Genomic DNA, 15411 nt, shown 5'->3' with positions numbered 1-15411 from the left:
AAGTCTCCTACTTGAAATCCCTAGGTTTGTCCGCTATTGCTCTGCACGACGAACAGTCGGAATCAGTTTTGAAAGATGTCAAGAAAGGCCGCTTCACGTACGTGTTCGCTTCACCAGAGAAAATGTTGAATGCCAACAGATGGCGCAAACTGTTGTCGGGTGAAGAATATCGTAAATTTTTAGTGGCGATTACCATTGGTGAGGCGCACTGTATCAGTCAGTGGGGTTTATCTAAGTCTTCAAACCTTACAGCCGTACCATTCAGAACATGGTATGGGAATCTCTGGGAACTGACGTCACTAACATGCGAGGTTCCCTCCATTGTTTTAACCGCCACTGCCTGTACTGCTACCAGGAGAGATATTTTTAAAACTTTGAATTTAAAAGAATCTTCTTGCCACATCGTCGAACGTAGTCCAGACCGGCCAAATGTGTATTTTCATGTCCAATACTTGGACAAAGACATGGCAATTGCTTCAACCTTTAAAAGTTTGATAGAGGAATTGAGAACAAAGAAAATTGCGTGTGAAAGAACAATGGTGTTTTGTCAGACAAGAAAACAGTGTGCTTTGCTATACTCGTTGTTTCAAGAAAGCCTTGGAAACGACTTTTACCTAAATGGGCAGCCCAATCCAAAGGAAAGACTTATGGACATGTTCCATGCAGGAACACCTGTTTCTGTAAAGAAACATATTCAGAGTAATATTGCCGAAATTGGAGGCCACATCAGAGTGATCGCCTGCACTGTAGCCTTTGGGATGAGTGTCAACTGCAAGGAGGTGCATCGGGTTATTCATTTTGGCCCATCTAGAAACATTGAAAATTATGTGCAAGAGTGTGGCCGGGCTGGAAGGGATGGACAACCAAGTACATGCACACTTTTTCACAATGGACTCCTGGGAGCTCATTGTTCCAATGAAATTAAAACATATGTATCAAACAAAACAGATTGCAGGAGAAAACTTATTTATCAGCATTTTCCAGGGAATTTCTCCGCCTCAGTATCAGGCCGCAAGTGCTGTGACATTTGTGCATGTAAATGCAACTGCCAGGAAGACACTTGCCCTAAAGAAAACTTGCAAACTGTTACTTGCCAAGATGAAATTTTGCCTGACATTGTAAGGTCTGTAAATGATGAGCAAAAGGAATTTCTTAAGAAGGAGCTTTTTTCATACATGTCTGAGTTGTTGGTCAAGAACACTTCTGGTGGTGTTGCTACTGTAAATCTTATGCACGAGTTTGCCTCATTTCACATTAGACAGGTACTTGACAATTTTGACAAGATAAAAACATTACGACATGTTGAGAAATTTGTGGAAATTTGGAGAAAGGAACATGGCAGAGCTATTCTTGCAGCTGTAAACAAAGTTTGCGGCGATGTTGACACTAATGAACTGGAAGTTCCAGAAAGCATGGAAGGCGAGTCAGTTACCTTAGTTGACGAATGGGAAGACATCAGAGATGATTCGGAGTAGTGCCAGATGCTGTTAGATACCGGTAGTGATTTTCAAGATATTGATATGTTGGATATTGATCAGTCTGGTACTGAACAAAGAAGCATAAGCAGTTTTGTTGAAAGTCTTTTTAGGTAATGTAGTTGACTTTCATTTGTAATTTTTGCATCGAATATGCATTTGGAGAAAAATCAATACACAACACACTGTGGAGTTGCCACACGGAAGGGGCTCAGTCACCATGAATAAACCAGACATGTTGTGTAGTTCCATAACATTTCTATACCCCCCCCCCCCCCCCTATGGATGGGATTTTCCCTTTCCTCTGAAAATTCCAATTCAACCTTATACATTTCTTTATCTTTTTTGGTTTTTGGGACCCCCACCCCACCCAGGAATTTTTAATCCCTATAAGTATGGATATTTTCTGGAACTACACATTGCCTACCGAGATAGAAAAAAATGCCAGAGAAGCAATAGACTGTGAAGGAGGGCTCCAGGAGGACTTTGAATGTAAAACATAAGGACTGCAAAATCTGAAAATTTTAGGTCTAACTTTTTAACTGTTATCTGTGACAGAGCTCCTGCAAATATATTCAGGCCCAAGTGGGTCTATTATCAATGCTGTTTATGATGCTTTGATGTACAAACCATTTCCAGTAATTATTTCAGCTTTCATGAGATGTGATTATCTTGGGCCTCATTGAAACAAGTGAATTTAAAGTATTCACTATTGCAAATTGAGTGAATTGTATTATGCTTTTTTTTTCTCAAGGTTATTTCCAGGATCACCCTAATTTGGTTTTACTGGGGGGATAAAAATAATGACAAACATAATTGTGTATCTTAAGAAATTCTTCAAAATAATTTCTTTTCATAATAAAATAAATACAGCCAAGTACTTAAACAAGTCTGGAAACAAAGCAATATAGAGATAAAATTACACATTGATTATTTCAGTGGGCAGTAATCCTCGTTTTCATTTTATTGTAAGTTACAACAACTTCAAAAACTAAATAATCATTTCATTTTCAAATAAATAATGTGCATGAAAATAGTTCTGTTTGTTCAAGTTCATTATGAAAACAGTTGAAGTGAGACCAATGTGCCCAGTGTTTGGGCAGAATTTTGATTGCTAGTGATAAATCAACAGCCTCTTTTATAAGTGAATATTAAATAATGCGAAATTTGCACAAATAAAATGCTGTGGCTTGTGCCTTATTTAATTGCTTATGTTCATGATTGAACTTAGATAGTTTTATCACTACTTCTTGTAAAACTGTTTTATTGTATATTTTCATGTTACTTCAAATCTGACGTAATAGTTATTTTTGAGATTATTTTTAGATTGCCTTATATGAATAGAAGGCATCTGAATAGCATTCAATAACTCTTTAACTGTAAACAGTAACAATAACTATAACTGTAACCATAACTGGATATTTAATAAAGTATATGTCACTTAAATTTCAAGTAAATAGTTGTTTAAAAAGGGTCAAGTGGGGTTGGGGGTTAGTTGCAGTGTGGGCCCTTTTCTTTCCTCTCTAAGGGAAACAACATCAGCTTTTTGTGATCAAAAATATGTCAGTGTATTGCTGGAGTGGAAGGGGGTGAATATGTTAAAATTTCACCCCAGGATGTTTATGTACTGAACCTCCACTGCCCCTCCCCCTCCCATTAAGATATAATTTACCAGTTCAATGGTGACTCTGGGGTCATGTGTTATTGGTTTGTTTTTGCTTTAAGGCAAAACAAATACCTACAAAGCCTAGTGTGTATTTACATATCTCTACATTAACATCTAGCGTGCTCGTCGGGCTTTGATTATCTCCTGTTTGTGCTCATTAATCCACCCGAACATCTCGCTAAGGTTGAAACCATCGAGAAGACTTGAATCAATATCTTTAAAGTGCCCATATGTTCTCCCCGCTGTCCAATTGAACGCTTTGTATGCACATAATTCTGTAACAACTCTGTGTAAATCTGACATAACTGATATTTCATAATGGTGTCCTGATCGTCGAGCAACAGTGCACTCCCTATCAAAATTGTCAAGAGCAGCCTTGGTTATGTCAAAAGCATGGCAGCATCGGTGAACGGCCTTGTGGTTGGTTGCACTGGAGCCAAGTTTTCGCACTACCTCTTTCAGCAACCTGTTGAAAAATTCAAGTAGCAAGTCCAGAGGAATGTTGTGTCCAGACAGAAGTGCAGATCTATTCCAGATAAGTTCATGGGCAGCCTTGGGTGAAAGCAATCCATAAACTTGAAACATCAACCCTAGAGCTTCTAGGGCATACTTGGTACCTAAGTCCTTCTTGAGGTATGGCAACTGAAATTTCCAACACCTCAGAATGCGTTCACCATCTCCTTCCTTTATGGCATCAAAGAAATTTAGAATGATCATCCCGTACTCAAGGAAAGAACACTGATAATTGAACATATCATCTCTTTCTTTGGTTTTTGCCTGGTGATGTTGTTGTTTCCAAAGCTTGGCTGTCAGATGCACTGACTGTGACAGGTGCATTGTGGGTGGCTTCATGATCTCTGAAGAGCTTTCCATTGTGTGCAAATGTCTTTTCACACCCGGGAAACTTGCATATGAACCGGCCATCTTCAGTTTGCTCCCTCCTGTTTTCGGCTTCCTCCCTTTCTGCTGACAGAAGCCATTCTAGAAAGGCTTCAACTTTTTCTCTTCTGAGTACAAAATTATCAATAACAGAAGATGCAATTTTTCTAAGGTAATCTTTCTTTTCAACATTTCCAGCATCATGAAGGTTGGGGCAAAAGAATTCACCTCTTGGTGTATCTTCCAAGTTCTCCATTCCAAGTACTTGCATTGCTGCTGCCATGAGCCTAGCTTTCACTTCAAGCTCGAGGAACTTCCTGCATGGATTAACTGCAACATCCACATCTGCCTTTACATTTCTTCGGTTGATCAAGTTGCGGTCACTAAACAGTGTGCACTTGTCTGCTGCTGAACTTGTGGAGTAGAAGTTTTTGAAAACAACCTGATGAGAACAATCAAGGAAGAATATAATTTTTAATAAATTTCTCATAACTGACTAAAGTGTGACAGCAAAGAACTAATTTCTGTTGAGTCCCTAGCATTCACCTTTGTATATTTTCCAATCATTACTTTCATATCTCAAAAAAAGGGCAACTTTACTATAAATGTTCTAAATTTTTCAAGTGATACTGCATTAGACTGTTGGTTACTGGTTACCTTTAAAAACTTGTTTCCTGCATGCCAATCTGCGACTTCTAAATGAAGCATTTCCAGGCGTTCTTCAGGGGTAAAACCATTAGCAAGCTCAAAGAGGGCATTAACACCACGCTCAACAGACAGCTGATCACCTACTAGACCCTGAGATGAGTACACTCGGTCTGGACCATCACCATAGTAGGAGACGTACTGATGAATATTTGTCAGGACTTGTTGTATACCATCAGAATCATTTTCACTATGGTAAATCATGCCAAGGAATGCCTGTGCAAAAACAACAAAATATGTCCATACTATTTGGCTCCTTACATGCCAGTAAACATCACTTTACCAAGGAGCTCCAAGGTTTAAAATAATAATTGTTGCATTCTGTAATGGAAAAATATATTTTTTAAAAGGAGCTTATACCTTATGGAAACTTTCATTAAAATTATTGACCTTGACTGCAAATTATTATTGAGCAGTAGTGCAAACAACTGTGCCATTCTGCACAATAAATATGCTATTCAACATGCATTACTTATCTCACAGAAAAAATAAATGAAATAAGAATGGTATGAACTATTAGAATTTTTCTCACAGAAGGGATTTTTTTTCTGTCACCCCTCCCCCTCTGTAAATTCCCAAAATATTAAGCTTCAAATAAGTATTAAAATTTCTCTTGACTTTGATAATACCCAAGCTCTCCCCCCTCCCCCAACCCCCACACACACACACTCTAAGGAATGTCCAATCTCCTTTGAAGGGCATTAGCATTATTTTGGGAATTACTGAACAAAAAAGATAAAAATCTTACAATTTCTGACTTTTCCCTTGCCTCCTTTCTGTACTTGTGAGGGATATGTTTACAAACAACTTGCTTTAGAAATTCCAAGCAAGGCAATTCAACGATGACTCTTTCAGCAAGAGTTATGTAATTTTCCTTCTGCAAGATATGTTCGCGATGATTTGGCAAACACAGGCCATTTTCCAACTGGGCCAAGTCATTGATGTCTGGCTTCTCGCTAGACAAATGACAACCAGAGACACGGTTCTCCACTGCTGCATGACTTACCCAGTGAACATCAACATTTTGGTGGTCTTCTGTCATATTGTGGACATGCTGCTTAAAATCAAAATTATCAAAGACCAATTTCCTGCCTCTATCAGGAGCCATAACAACAGGTGCAACAGGTGGAGGAGGCTGGTCATTTTGAGTTGATGCAACATTCACCCCATGGATTTTTTCTAGTCGTTCAGACTCCTTCTTCACTTTGCTTACAACAGGGGCTGCGAAGTCTGTCCCATACTCATCCATCTTCTTGTAATAATATGGATGTGATACAGTAAGTCTCAAGGAACTAAGGCGTGCAAGAGTGCCCTATCATGGAAACAAATAACGAAAATTTTACACTATACAAGCTTTCCATAGAATTTGCCAACAACTTATGCATAGACTTTCCCAAAATAAACTGTTTTTAACCAAATAAACAACCATCCCATAAACCAAACACACATACAGAGTATTTGTAGTCAATGCCATTAAAGGAGCTTTAAGTCTTCAGCTTTCATACAAAAAAAGCAGCTCAAATCCGAAACGATTGCACCTTCATAAAGGGGCAAAACCGACGCCTCTTACAGATATTGCAATTTTGTAACTAATTTCCTCATTCATTCAGGAATATGTACAAGTGGAATTATATTCAGTACCCAGTGAACATCAGCTCCCAAAAATATTGCATCATAAATAGATATATAGATATCATTAAAAATATATATATATGTAATTTATCAATATCTTCTCAATTGTAAGTTCAAATAAAAGGTTAAACCTATATACAAATGAAATAAAGGCATGACTGACAAAAGCAAGAAAGACATTTTATGTAGAGTAAAAAGTGCTTTTTACTTACAATTATTCCTGTGTGATATAAGATGATTGTATTCAGCAACTGAATAGCTGTCATACTAGAACACCTATTTTTTAGCAGAACTGCAGCAGACATGCAGACCGAAGGCTGCCAGAATTGGTCATCTCTTTTGCTTTTTCGGAGGCTCGCCGTCCAAAGAACTGCACTAAACAAGGGCGCTTTCGTTTCCAGTTCAGCATTTAGTTTTTTAAAGGAAAACGATTGGAGATCTCTTTTGCTTGGTGACCTAGGGCAACTCGGATGTTTTACAGAACACATTGCACTACATTCGCGATCAACTTCTTTCAGGAACAGTTGCTGGACGTGCTTCTTTAAAATGGGGTTTTTCCACACAGCACCGGCGATTTGCTTGTAAGTCCCGCGACATAACATTTTTCCAAGCGACTCCAAGCTTTCAGGCAAATTGTTTACCTTATGTTTGCTCGGCCATTCAACTCGTACTTGCACGGTTGTCCTCTTGTTTACATTTTGATCCGCTTCGCCTATCTCTTGACGAATATCTTCGCGTGCATTGACTGGCGTATCAGCTTTTGGGATCGGGGAAACGACAACTGCAGACTCCTTTTGACGATGTTCTTTACTCGGCGTCGAAGACATAAGCGGGATTATTCCGAAGGCTTGAGGCTCTGAAGATAGTCCACCCTGCAGTGCAACATGCTTTGTAGGCTGCACATCACATCGCATATTGCTCTCATCGCTTTCAAAGAGAGTGCGAGCGGTACTCTTAGTGGTCGCGTTTGTAAACAATTGAGGATTGCTACCAAAGGCAGAATAACTCTGTCTCAACAACGAATTCACATCTTGCATGTTCGAAATGAGAGCTCTTCTTTTCTTTAGTTTAGAAAGGCAAACCTTGCAAATGTACATGGATCGTGAAACATCGACGCTGAATTCTAGTGTCGAGATTTCGGCTTTGACATTAAATTCTGAGCGTCCAACGATCAGATTTTTGTCGCCATTCTTGATAATAGCGCTGTTGCACAGCACACATAAACTCATCAGAAAGTCGACTGCATTCATTGATATCACATCACGTTTACAAAACCTCCGAGAGAAAAATGCAATCACAGATTACAGATTACAGCGACGTACAGCGAAATGTACAAGGTGATTTTCCCGCTAAGTTTCCTGGTTGCCGGGGAATTTGGCAGAAATGACCAATTAACCAATTAGATCATGGAAAATGACTTACGTAATGCAAATTAGGATGCCAGCCAATCAGCACACTTTCCCTACATTCCGGGAAAGCCACCTGGAGTGCGGAACACGATTAGCGACGCTGCTACACAGACGTCTCTCTTCCCGATTTTTTTGAGGGGAGGGGGCGGATGTTCACAGGCTAACACCGGATTGTGTTTACGAAGAAATCCAGTGTACCAGCTCACGTGCAACAGCTGCGATCAACAATACATTGGTAGCACAACACGCTTCATCCATGACCGCGTAAGAGAACATCTCAATAACGATAACTCCTTCGTTAAAAACCACATCTCTTCCTGCCAGAACAACGACCATAAAGGCATTAACATCAAAATTATTATGAGCGAAAACGATCCCGCTAATCTACGCCTCTACGAAGCATGTTACATCAGAAAATACAAGCCCACACTCAATTCCCGAGAGGAATGTATTGAATTCGCGGAACTGCTATTTTAATATTTTAATATTTCATTTTAGAAACTACAATCCATCATTAGAACCTTGTATAACGCTCACAGTTTATTTCTATAGCTTTCACACACACGCCACATTTTTTACACATTTCACCTTTCACCCTACACTCTTTGCATATATATACAGCGCGCGCGGCATATTTTCTCATCCCTGATGATGCCGTTGAACAGCGAAAGCTTGGATTTCAGTTTTTACTTTTAAACAGCAGTTTAAGGCATCAATTGAACAGTTTTATATATTTACTTTCAAGAAGAGTTTCGTCTAATGAATAGTTTGTAGTAAAGTTTGATGCTTTCAATTGCTCATAATCTTAGACTAGCTGTTCCAAATCTATAAAAAACAAGTCCCATCTGATACTATGGCTAGCAGCTCCGCCCGCCGCCATCTTCTATTTCCTGTAAGATAGATGTTTTCGGTCCCAACCTCCCCTGAACATAGCCAGTCGCTCGTTCCCAAATTGTTGAACAAATCTTGGGTTGTTGAAGTTGAGACTGTTCGATGTTGGTTTTGAGGTGATTCGTTGTTGAAGACCAGAGGAATGGTTGTTGGTGTTGACTTACTTTTGTTGTTGGTTATTGTATTTGCCGTTGAGGTTGGACGGATTTTTTTGTTGATCTAGAAAGAAAATGTTGAACTGCAGGTTGGTTGTTGATGTTGAAAGCGATTTTGATTCCTTGAATTTTGCACCATTCCGCCTTCCATAGTATAGTAATAAGTTCAATTCGACTTGATAAGTTGATAAAGAAATTGTTTAACTTCAAGAATTTTAATTTTTGATTAGAATCTGCTTTGTGCTGTCGGCAAATTTTTTTTGGAAGTCTAACTGTAAAGCCATTCATTGTTTTCTTACAGAGATCTCAACTTTGAAATGCTAAAAAGAGCGATATTTCATTCATAATATTTATTTAAACAATGATAAGACTGAACTGATGCTTATAGGTACTAGGCAACAGTTGCAGAAAGTCAACTTGAATGATATTATTATAGGTGACACAGTCGTTGAGGCGAAATCAGTTGCGCGAAATCTTGGGTCATGGTTTGATCGTAATCTTGATATGTCATTCCACATAAGTAAACAATGCGCCTTGGCATTTTATCATTTGCATAATATAAGTCGGATCCGTAGGTTTTTAAGTACAGATACCACTTAAGCCCTCGTACATGCGTTTGTTACCTCGCGCGTAGATTATTGTAATAGTCTTTTATATGGCTTACCAGCTTCTCACTTAAATAAGGTCCAGCGCGTTTTAAATGCCGCAGCAAGACTAAATTGTCGCGCGCCACGCTACTGTCGCATAACACCGTTGCTGTACGAGCTGCACTGGCTACCGGTTAGGCAACGCATTAGTTTTAAGATTCTACTGTTTGTTTTTAAGACCATCCATGGAATCGCGCCAAAGTATTTAAGAGAACTTGTGTCGATTAAAAGACCCGGAAATTTTAATTTCAGATCCTCCTCGGATAGTTTGTTGCTTGCAAACACCAACTTATAGAAGTAGGGTTACATTAGGAGACAGATCATTCCAGGTCACAGCTCCGGCACTTTGGAATGTATTACCGCGTGAGATTCGTTCTCTTACAGATCTACGGACTTTTAAGTGCCATCTGAAAACGCACCTCTTTAAGGAAGCTTTTGTTGATTGAACTTTTAATTTTTATTAAAAAAATTTTATTATCTTGACATGCATTGTATATTTCGATTTTTACTATGGTATATTTTTAATAAGTATTATATAGATGCTCTGTAATTAATTATTATATGTAATGCGCGCTTGATCATTTTATGCAAAGCGCGCAATATAAGAATTAAAATTATTATTATTATTATTATTATTATTATTTATATACATCTTCTGGACGTTTTCTGTGGTAAGCTTACCTTCTTTGATGAGCACAGTTCAAATTTCACAGCCGTCAGACATGTGCAATGTACTGCATAGATTTTGTAAACAGCAAAATTTTTACTTTTGTGGTTAGCTGTTTCCTGTTTGTTTCAATAATGTCAGTAGTTTAAAATTATCAGTTGTTGTGAAGCTGAGATTTAGCAGTTTTCCAGTGGGTTGACTTCGCTTCGCAATACGAGGAAAAGTAAACAAATTTTCGACTATAAGATACCCGGGAAAATAAGCATTTGGCTTTCCCCTTTCCTCTGTGTCCTTGACTCGATGCAACTAATTAAATAGTGCACATGGCGATCACACATAGTAAAACTAAAGAGAGTTGACGTCAGCTTCCCGGATGGCCTGCGATCCGCAGAACAGTTTCTGGCTACTGTTACATCATGTCGCAAAACCAGAAATCTGTCTGAGATAATAACATGTGACAGAAAAAAGACAATTTTGAGAGCATGAAAAATATCATTGCTCATTGAGTTTTTACTTCCATTTCTCTGCTCAGATGAGCCTCCAAAGAGCTTTTAAAAAGAAAAAATATGCACTGTACTTTTTTGAAAAAGAAGATTTAATAGACGCCTCAAGCACCAAACAAGTTGTGAGTGGTAGTTTAAACAATTGGGCAACAGTCTAATTTGAAACCGAGGACTGAGATGTTGTCCCCACCAAGATTTTGTTCATCACAGGTAAATAGCTCAACTACTGATAGTCATACTTAGATTGTTAGTGAAGACACAGGTAGAGCATATCAACCAGTGTGTCTGTGTAAGGTGGGTGGGAGGGTTATGGATGGGATTTGATGATATTTCTCACATTGTTCTGTCGATTTTTACGGGTATCTTGTTTTCCCTCTCTAAAATCTGTCTAACTACCCAAAAGATCAAATTTGAGCAATTGTGTTACAGTCCATTTTTCGAATTTTATATTATTTTTTATATTTGATAGATGACTATGCAGAAGTCAAACGTGCATGGATAACACATCCAATAGAAAAGGCACGAGGGTTAACCCAGGAGACGAAAGAAGGGACCCAAGAAAGCGGCGTACAAAAGAACTGAAGACGGAACGGCCGGTGAAAAGGTCGAAGAAACAACCGGAGAAGACACGGCCGATGAAAACGTCAAAGAAACAATACAAAACATACGTACGTACCATACGTATTTCTCACTACACTGTGAAGCGCCCTATGGAAACCATGGCACACTACAATGGAAACTGTCCACTGTGTGGGTATTCCCTGGACATGTCCTCCTTCGCTGTTCAGCAACACGGACACTGTGCATGTGTCAGTATGAATTGAATTGTAGGCCATTCCTTTCAATGGTTTTCAAGTTCAATTGTTTCTGGGAAATTCACGGCTAATCTGAGGTATAGTGATCTGATAATTTTAGCTTTATATGTTGAATAAGTTGATATAGTTATTGACTGACTTGCCATCTGACCGTAGTGTCGGTTGTGCCAATCTATGTTTTCATCTATAACCTTTAGTCTCAAAATGTTACTGCTAACTTGCTACTAGGATGGTGCATGGATTTACATTTTCTGGTCTAACTGAGACCAAATATATTACAACATTCCAGGCAGCCAACATTGGATATGTTGATGAGAGATATATCTCTATAGCTAAATTCTCTCATGTCATATACCCACGGCTTCAAGTGAACTGCGTGCATTATGTCTTTTGTCATCTTGTCTCACTGTTGATTCACTGAATGTTCCTCTATAAGTGATATAAATTTCCTGGAAGTTTACAATTTTGATGAAATTATAACAGTACTTTACAAAAACCAATGTGTTGACAGGTGCATCTTTGCATAATACCATTACTCGGGGAGAGATCCTTATAAATAACTGAGTAAGAAATTTTAGCAATCAGACAGAAATCGACAGAATGTTGTGTAGGCTTTTTATCAGCGTGACTTGGACATGATCAAAAGGTTGCTTTTTCACTCGGTTGCTTTATCCGAATCGGCAGTTGCATCACCATTATCTCAGCAATTATTTCCAAATTAACTGTGCTCATGTATGCTGTGTCCACTTACCTGTTGGTTATTTCATTGTCATTGATATGAAGTATTATTGTATCCATTTTTTCTGTAGAGAACCAAATCATTTGTTTGGGAAATGTACTTTATTACATGTTATCTTTAACATGCAGTATATAGTGCATTAGAATACAAACATGCAGTTCAAGAGTTTTATGAGAAGAACTTGGCAGAATCACGCTTAGAAGCACAACAAGACTGCCAATATCCTCTGCATGGAGATGTGAGCATTGTTGTGGCTTTATCTGTTGTCTTTGAAGGTAGATTTGTGTATCCTACATAACTGAAATTGTATGCAGCAGTCCAACACAACCTAGTATTCAATACTAGATAATTCAATGTTCAAGATTCTTATTGTAAATTTTTACTTCATAGTTTTCGCATATTTTTCGTACATTAAGTGTAAAGCGCATTTGATCATATGTGTATGCTAATTTTTGCGTTATAAGTATTAAATTATTATTATTATTATTATTATTATTATTATCATCGAGCGGAGGTCTTGTTTTTTTAATAATAATATCTATATTATTAACGGTTTCATCAGGTCATCATGACAGATGCCAGGCACGATTCAAGTCGTGGTGCTTGGCATACGACAGTGACTGCTTTATCATACCGGTGAGCTAACATTTATTGTTATTGTTGACTGTTGGTTATTCCATCTTATGAAAATATTTTACTGTTGTTATATTGTTAACCATCAGATATCCTAAAATGTAGCATTTTGGTAACAACATTTTGCAACTCTATGAGATAAGATAATCCCAATCATGTTAGCTAGAACAAAGGTGGCAAGCAATATTAATAATATAGTGATTTTGTGATGTGCTAAAATTAAATAACAATAAAAAAACAAGTGTAAAAATGATATCTATGCTTGGGCTAACTGGACTTCTTTTATGTTATTGTCTTAGCACCAAGGAAGTAATAGTTTGAGCTAGGGCAAGAATGATATGACATCGTCTGCGTTGAGAGAAGTACCAATGACAAAGCAAGTTGTGGAGTCCATTGACGCCCTAGGTAACAAAACCATAAATTGGCCTTTTGACAATATTAAAGCGAGTGTCATTCTTGACATTTTTTTACGTAAGGTGATCATTCCAACTGCAATTCAGAATCCAGATGCAGGCAAGAGGGATATGTGTTTAGTAAGAAACCCCTAACTGACGAAAGAGCCATTGCCGCTTTCAGAAAAGCAATAGAAGGCAGCAATATTTACCATCATGCTAGTGATTATGCCCTGATAATATTCACTGTACTTTAATATTTATCTTTCTTGGAACAAATTTTTTCTGCCATGTCTCCCTCTTTTAAACGCCCTGTGACCTGTCTAATATCCCCTCCCCCCACCCCCCCCACACACACACACACACCAAGAATAATCTCAAAAACCAAAGAAGCCTTCCATAGGCCAACGATTCCGACACAGTTGACCCGGATGACGATGAAGACATCGATATTGAACTATGATCGACATCATTAGGCTTTTCATTAATGCAGATTAGATTAGTCTCCAACATACAAACTCTGTTTTCTACTTTACTCTGCGCAGGAACTACGCTTCTTGTTTTGTTGATTTTGTTACTGTTGAAGTGAAATAAATGCCTCTCTGTAATGAACGGCTCATATCTATTTACTCCCCCCCCCCCCCGACCCCTAAAATTTAATAGATGCCCTGGGTGTTTATTAGATCATTTATGGTATGCATATAATATTTAACAATGATATTTCACTCAATCTGCATGAATGGTGTTGCACCTTATTGGCAATGAACTTCTGTGTGACTTTAGTTCATCAAATTTCTTTTCAGCTATTCCTTTTCACTTACCTCACAAAAGTGAAACGATGCACCTTGTCATGTTGATTTATGCTCCAAAGTGTATTCATTTTAACCGGCAAGACAGCTACGACAAGAGAATCCAGCTTGCCATCTTTTATTGGGTTTGTAAATTATTCTGTTATGTAGTTTGCTATGCTGGTATCAATTACTGGAAGAGCCAGATTTCTTATGAATAGGGTGGGTTGGGGTGTGGGCCACTGGGTGGGCCCCACAGACAATAACCCACAGCATGTTATGGTGTAATCTAACTCGTGGGTAACTTACTCAGGTTCAGCCACGCAAACTATGCCAGTCCGGGAGCATGGAATTGTTAGCAGGAGTTTTATTTTGACGTTTTGCAACTTGCTTTATTTTGTGGAAAAATGTTTTTTGCAAATCAGGAAGACTGACGTCTGTTGAGAACTTACATAGAATGTAATTATTGAGCACATTGTTTTGTTTTTGTTTTTTTTTGGGGGGGGGGCAGTGTTACTATCAATATGATTATTATTAAATTACAGTAAAAAAATAATCTTGTTTGCAAACATGCATGTAGTGAACAAGTAACACTATTGAGCTCCACTTCCTCTTTATGATGGGCGTGTTTCCTTACGTTTGCTCACAGAATGAAAATGTTCTCAGGGAAACAACTTCCCTGTAGTATTACCAAAGAAGCAGAGAACCTGATCGAGTGGCCCCCCACCGTGTATTGGCAGACAAGACCTACAAGTTCCAAGATGATATCTGGATAACCTTTTATAATGCATTATAGCATTCATTCATGTATTTAAGTCCTCTGCCTTAACATGTCAATTTCATGTCTATCACAATGTTTGGCACAGTCAGCGGAAGATTTTGTAGATTTTATTTGGTATAATTTGTATGGGAAGGAGTTCACAGTTAGAATGGAAGTAGCCTGCGAACGGGCTTCCCGGCGCGCTCAGTCGAGGAGGGGAAGAGAGAAGAGAAGCCTCCTTTGTTTTCTGCTATCGCGTGCTCGAAAATATCTTTGTGTACTCAGTTCAGACCACGATAAAGTGAATGCTGTACAGCTTTTGAAAATATGTCTGAAAGTGATGGTACGCTAGCCTCTGCTGAGTCCGTTTCAAGTCAAGAAACATCCAACAGCACCGAGTCATCCGATGAAATGGAAGTAGTCAGACATGTGGAACCCTATGCAGGTGAGCCGCTTGCTCACAGTAGTGATGAGGAGGAAGACACCGAGGAGGATCAAGATGGTCTTTCCCCGAGCGATTTTTGATCCTTCCAACGAGTATAAATCATAAGAATAGGGCGCGTTTATTTAAAATGATACCGAGAACTCATTTCTATCATTTCTCAGGAATCGGCGACTAAAGAGATCCAAAAGATTAGGATCGAAACCACGGTCT

At 38.5% G+C, this 15411-nt stretch overlaps 2 pseudogenes; one reads left to right on the top strand and one right to left on the bottom strand.

Annotated features, from left to right (window-relative positions):
• Positions 1–3154: 3154 nt before the first annotated feature.
• Positions 3155–6262, bottom strand: LOC146483589 (uncharacterized; annotated as a pseudogene).
• A 4861-nt stretch (positions 6263–11123) lies between these two features.
• Positions 11124–15281, top strand: LOC146483588 (uncharacterized; annotated as a pseudogene).
• The last annotated feature ends 130 nt before the right edge of the window (positions 15282–15411 follow it).

Source organism: Pavona decussata, unplaced genomic scaffold, assembly GCF_977016875.1.
Source record: "Pavona decussata unplaced genomic scaffold, jaPavDecu1.1 SCAFFOLD_38, whole genome shotgun sequence".
In the NCBI taxonomy this organism is placed as follows: Eukaryota; Metazoa; Cnidaria; class Anthozoa; order Scleractinia; family Agariciidae; genus Pavona; species Pavona decussata.
This window is presented reverse-complemented; position numbering and strand designations above follow the sequence as displayed.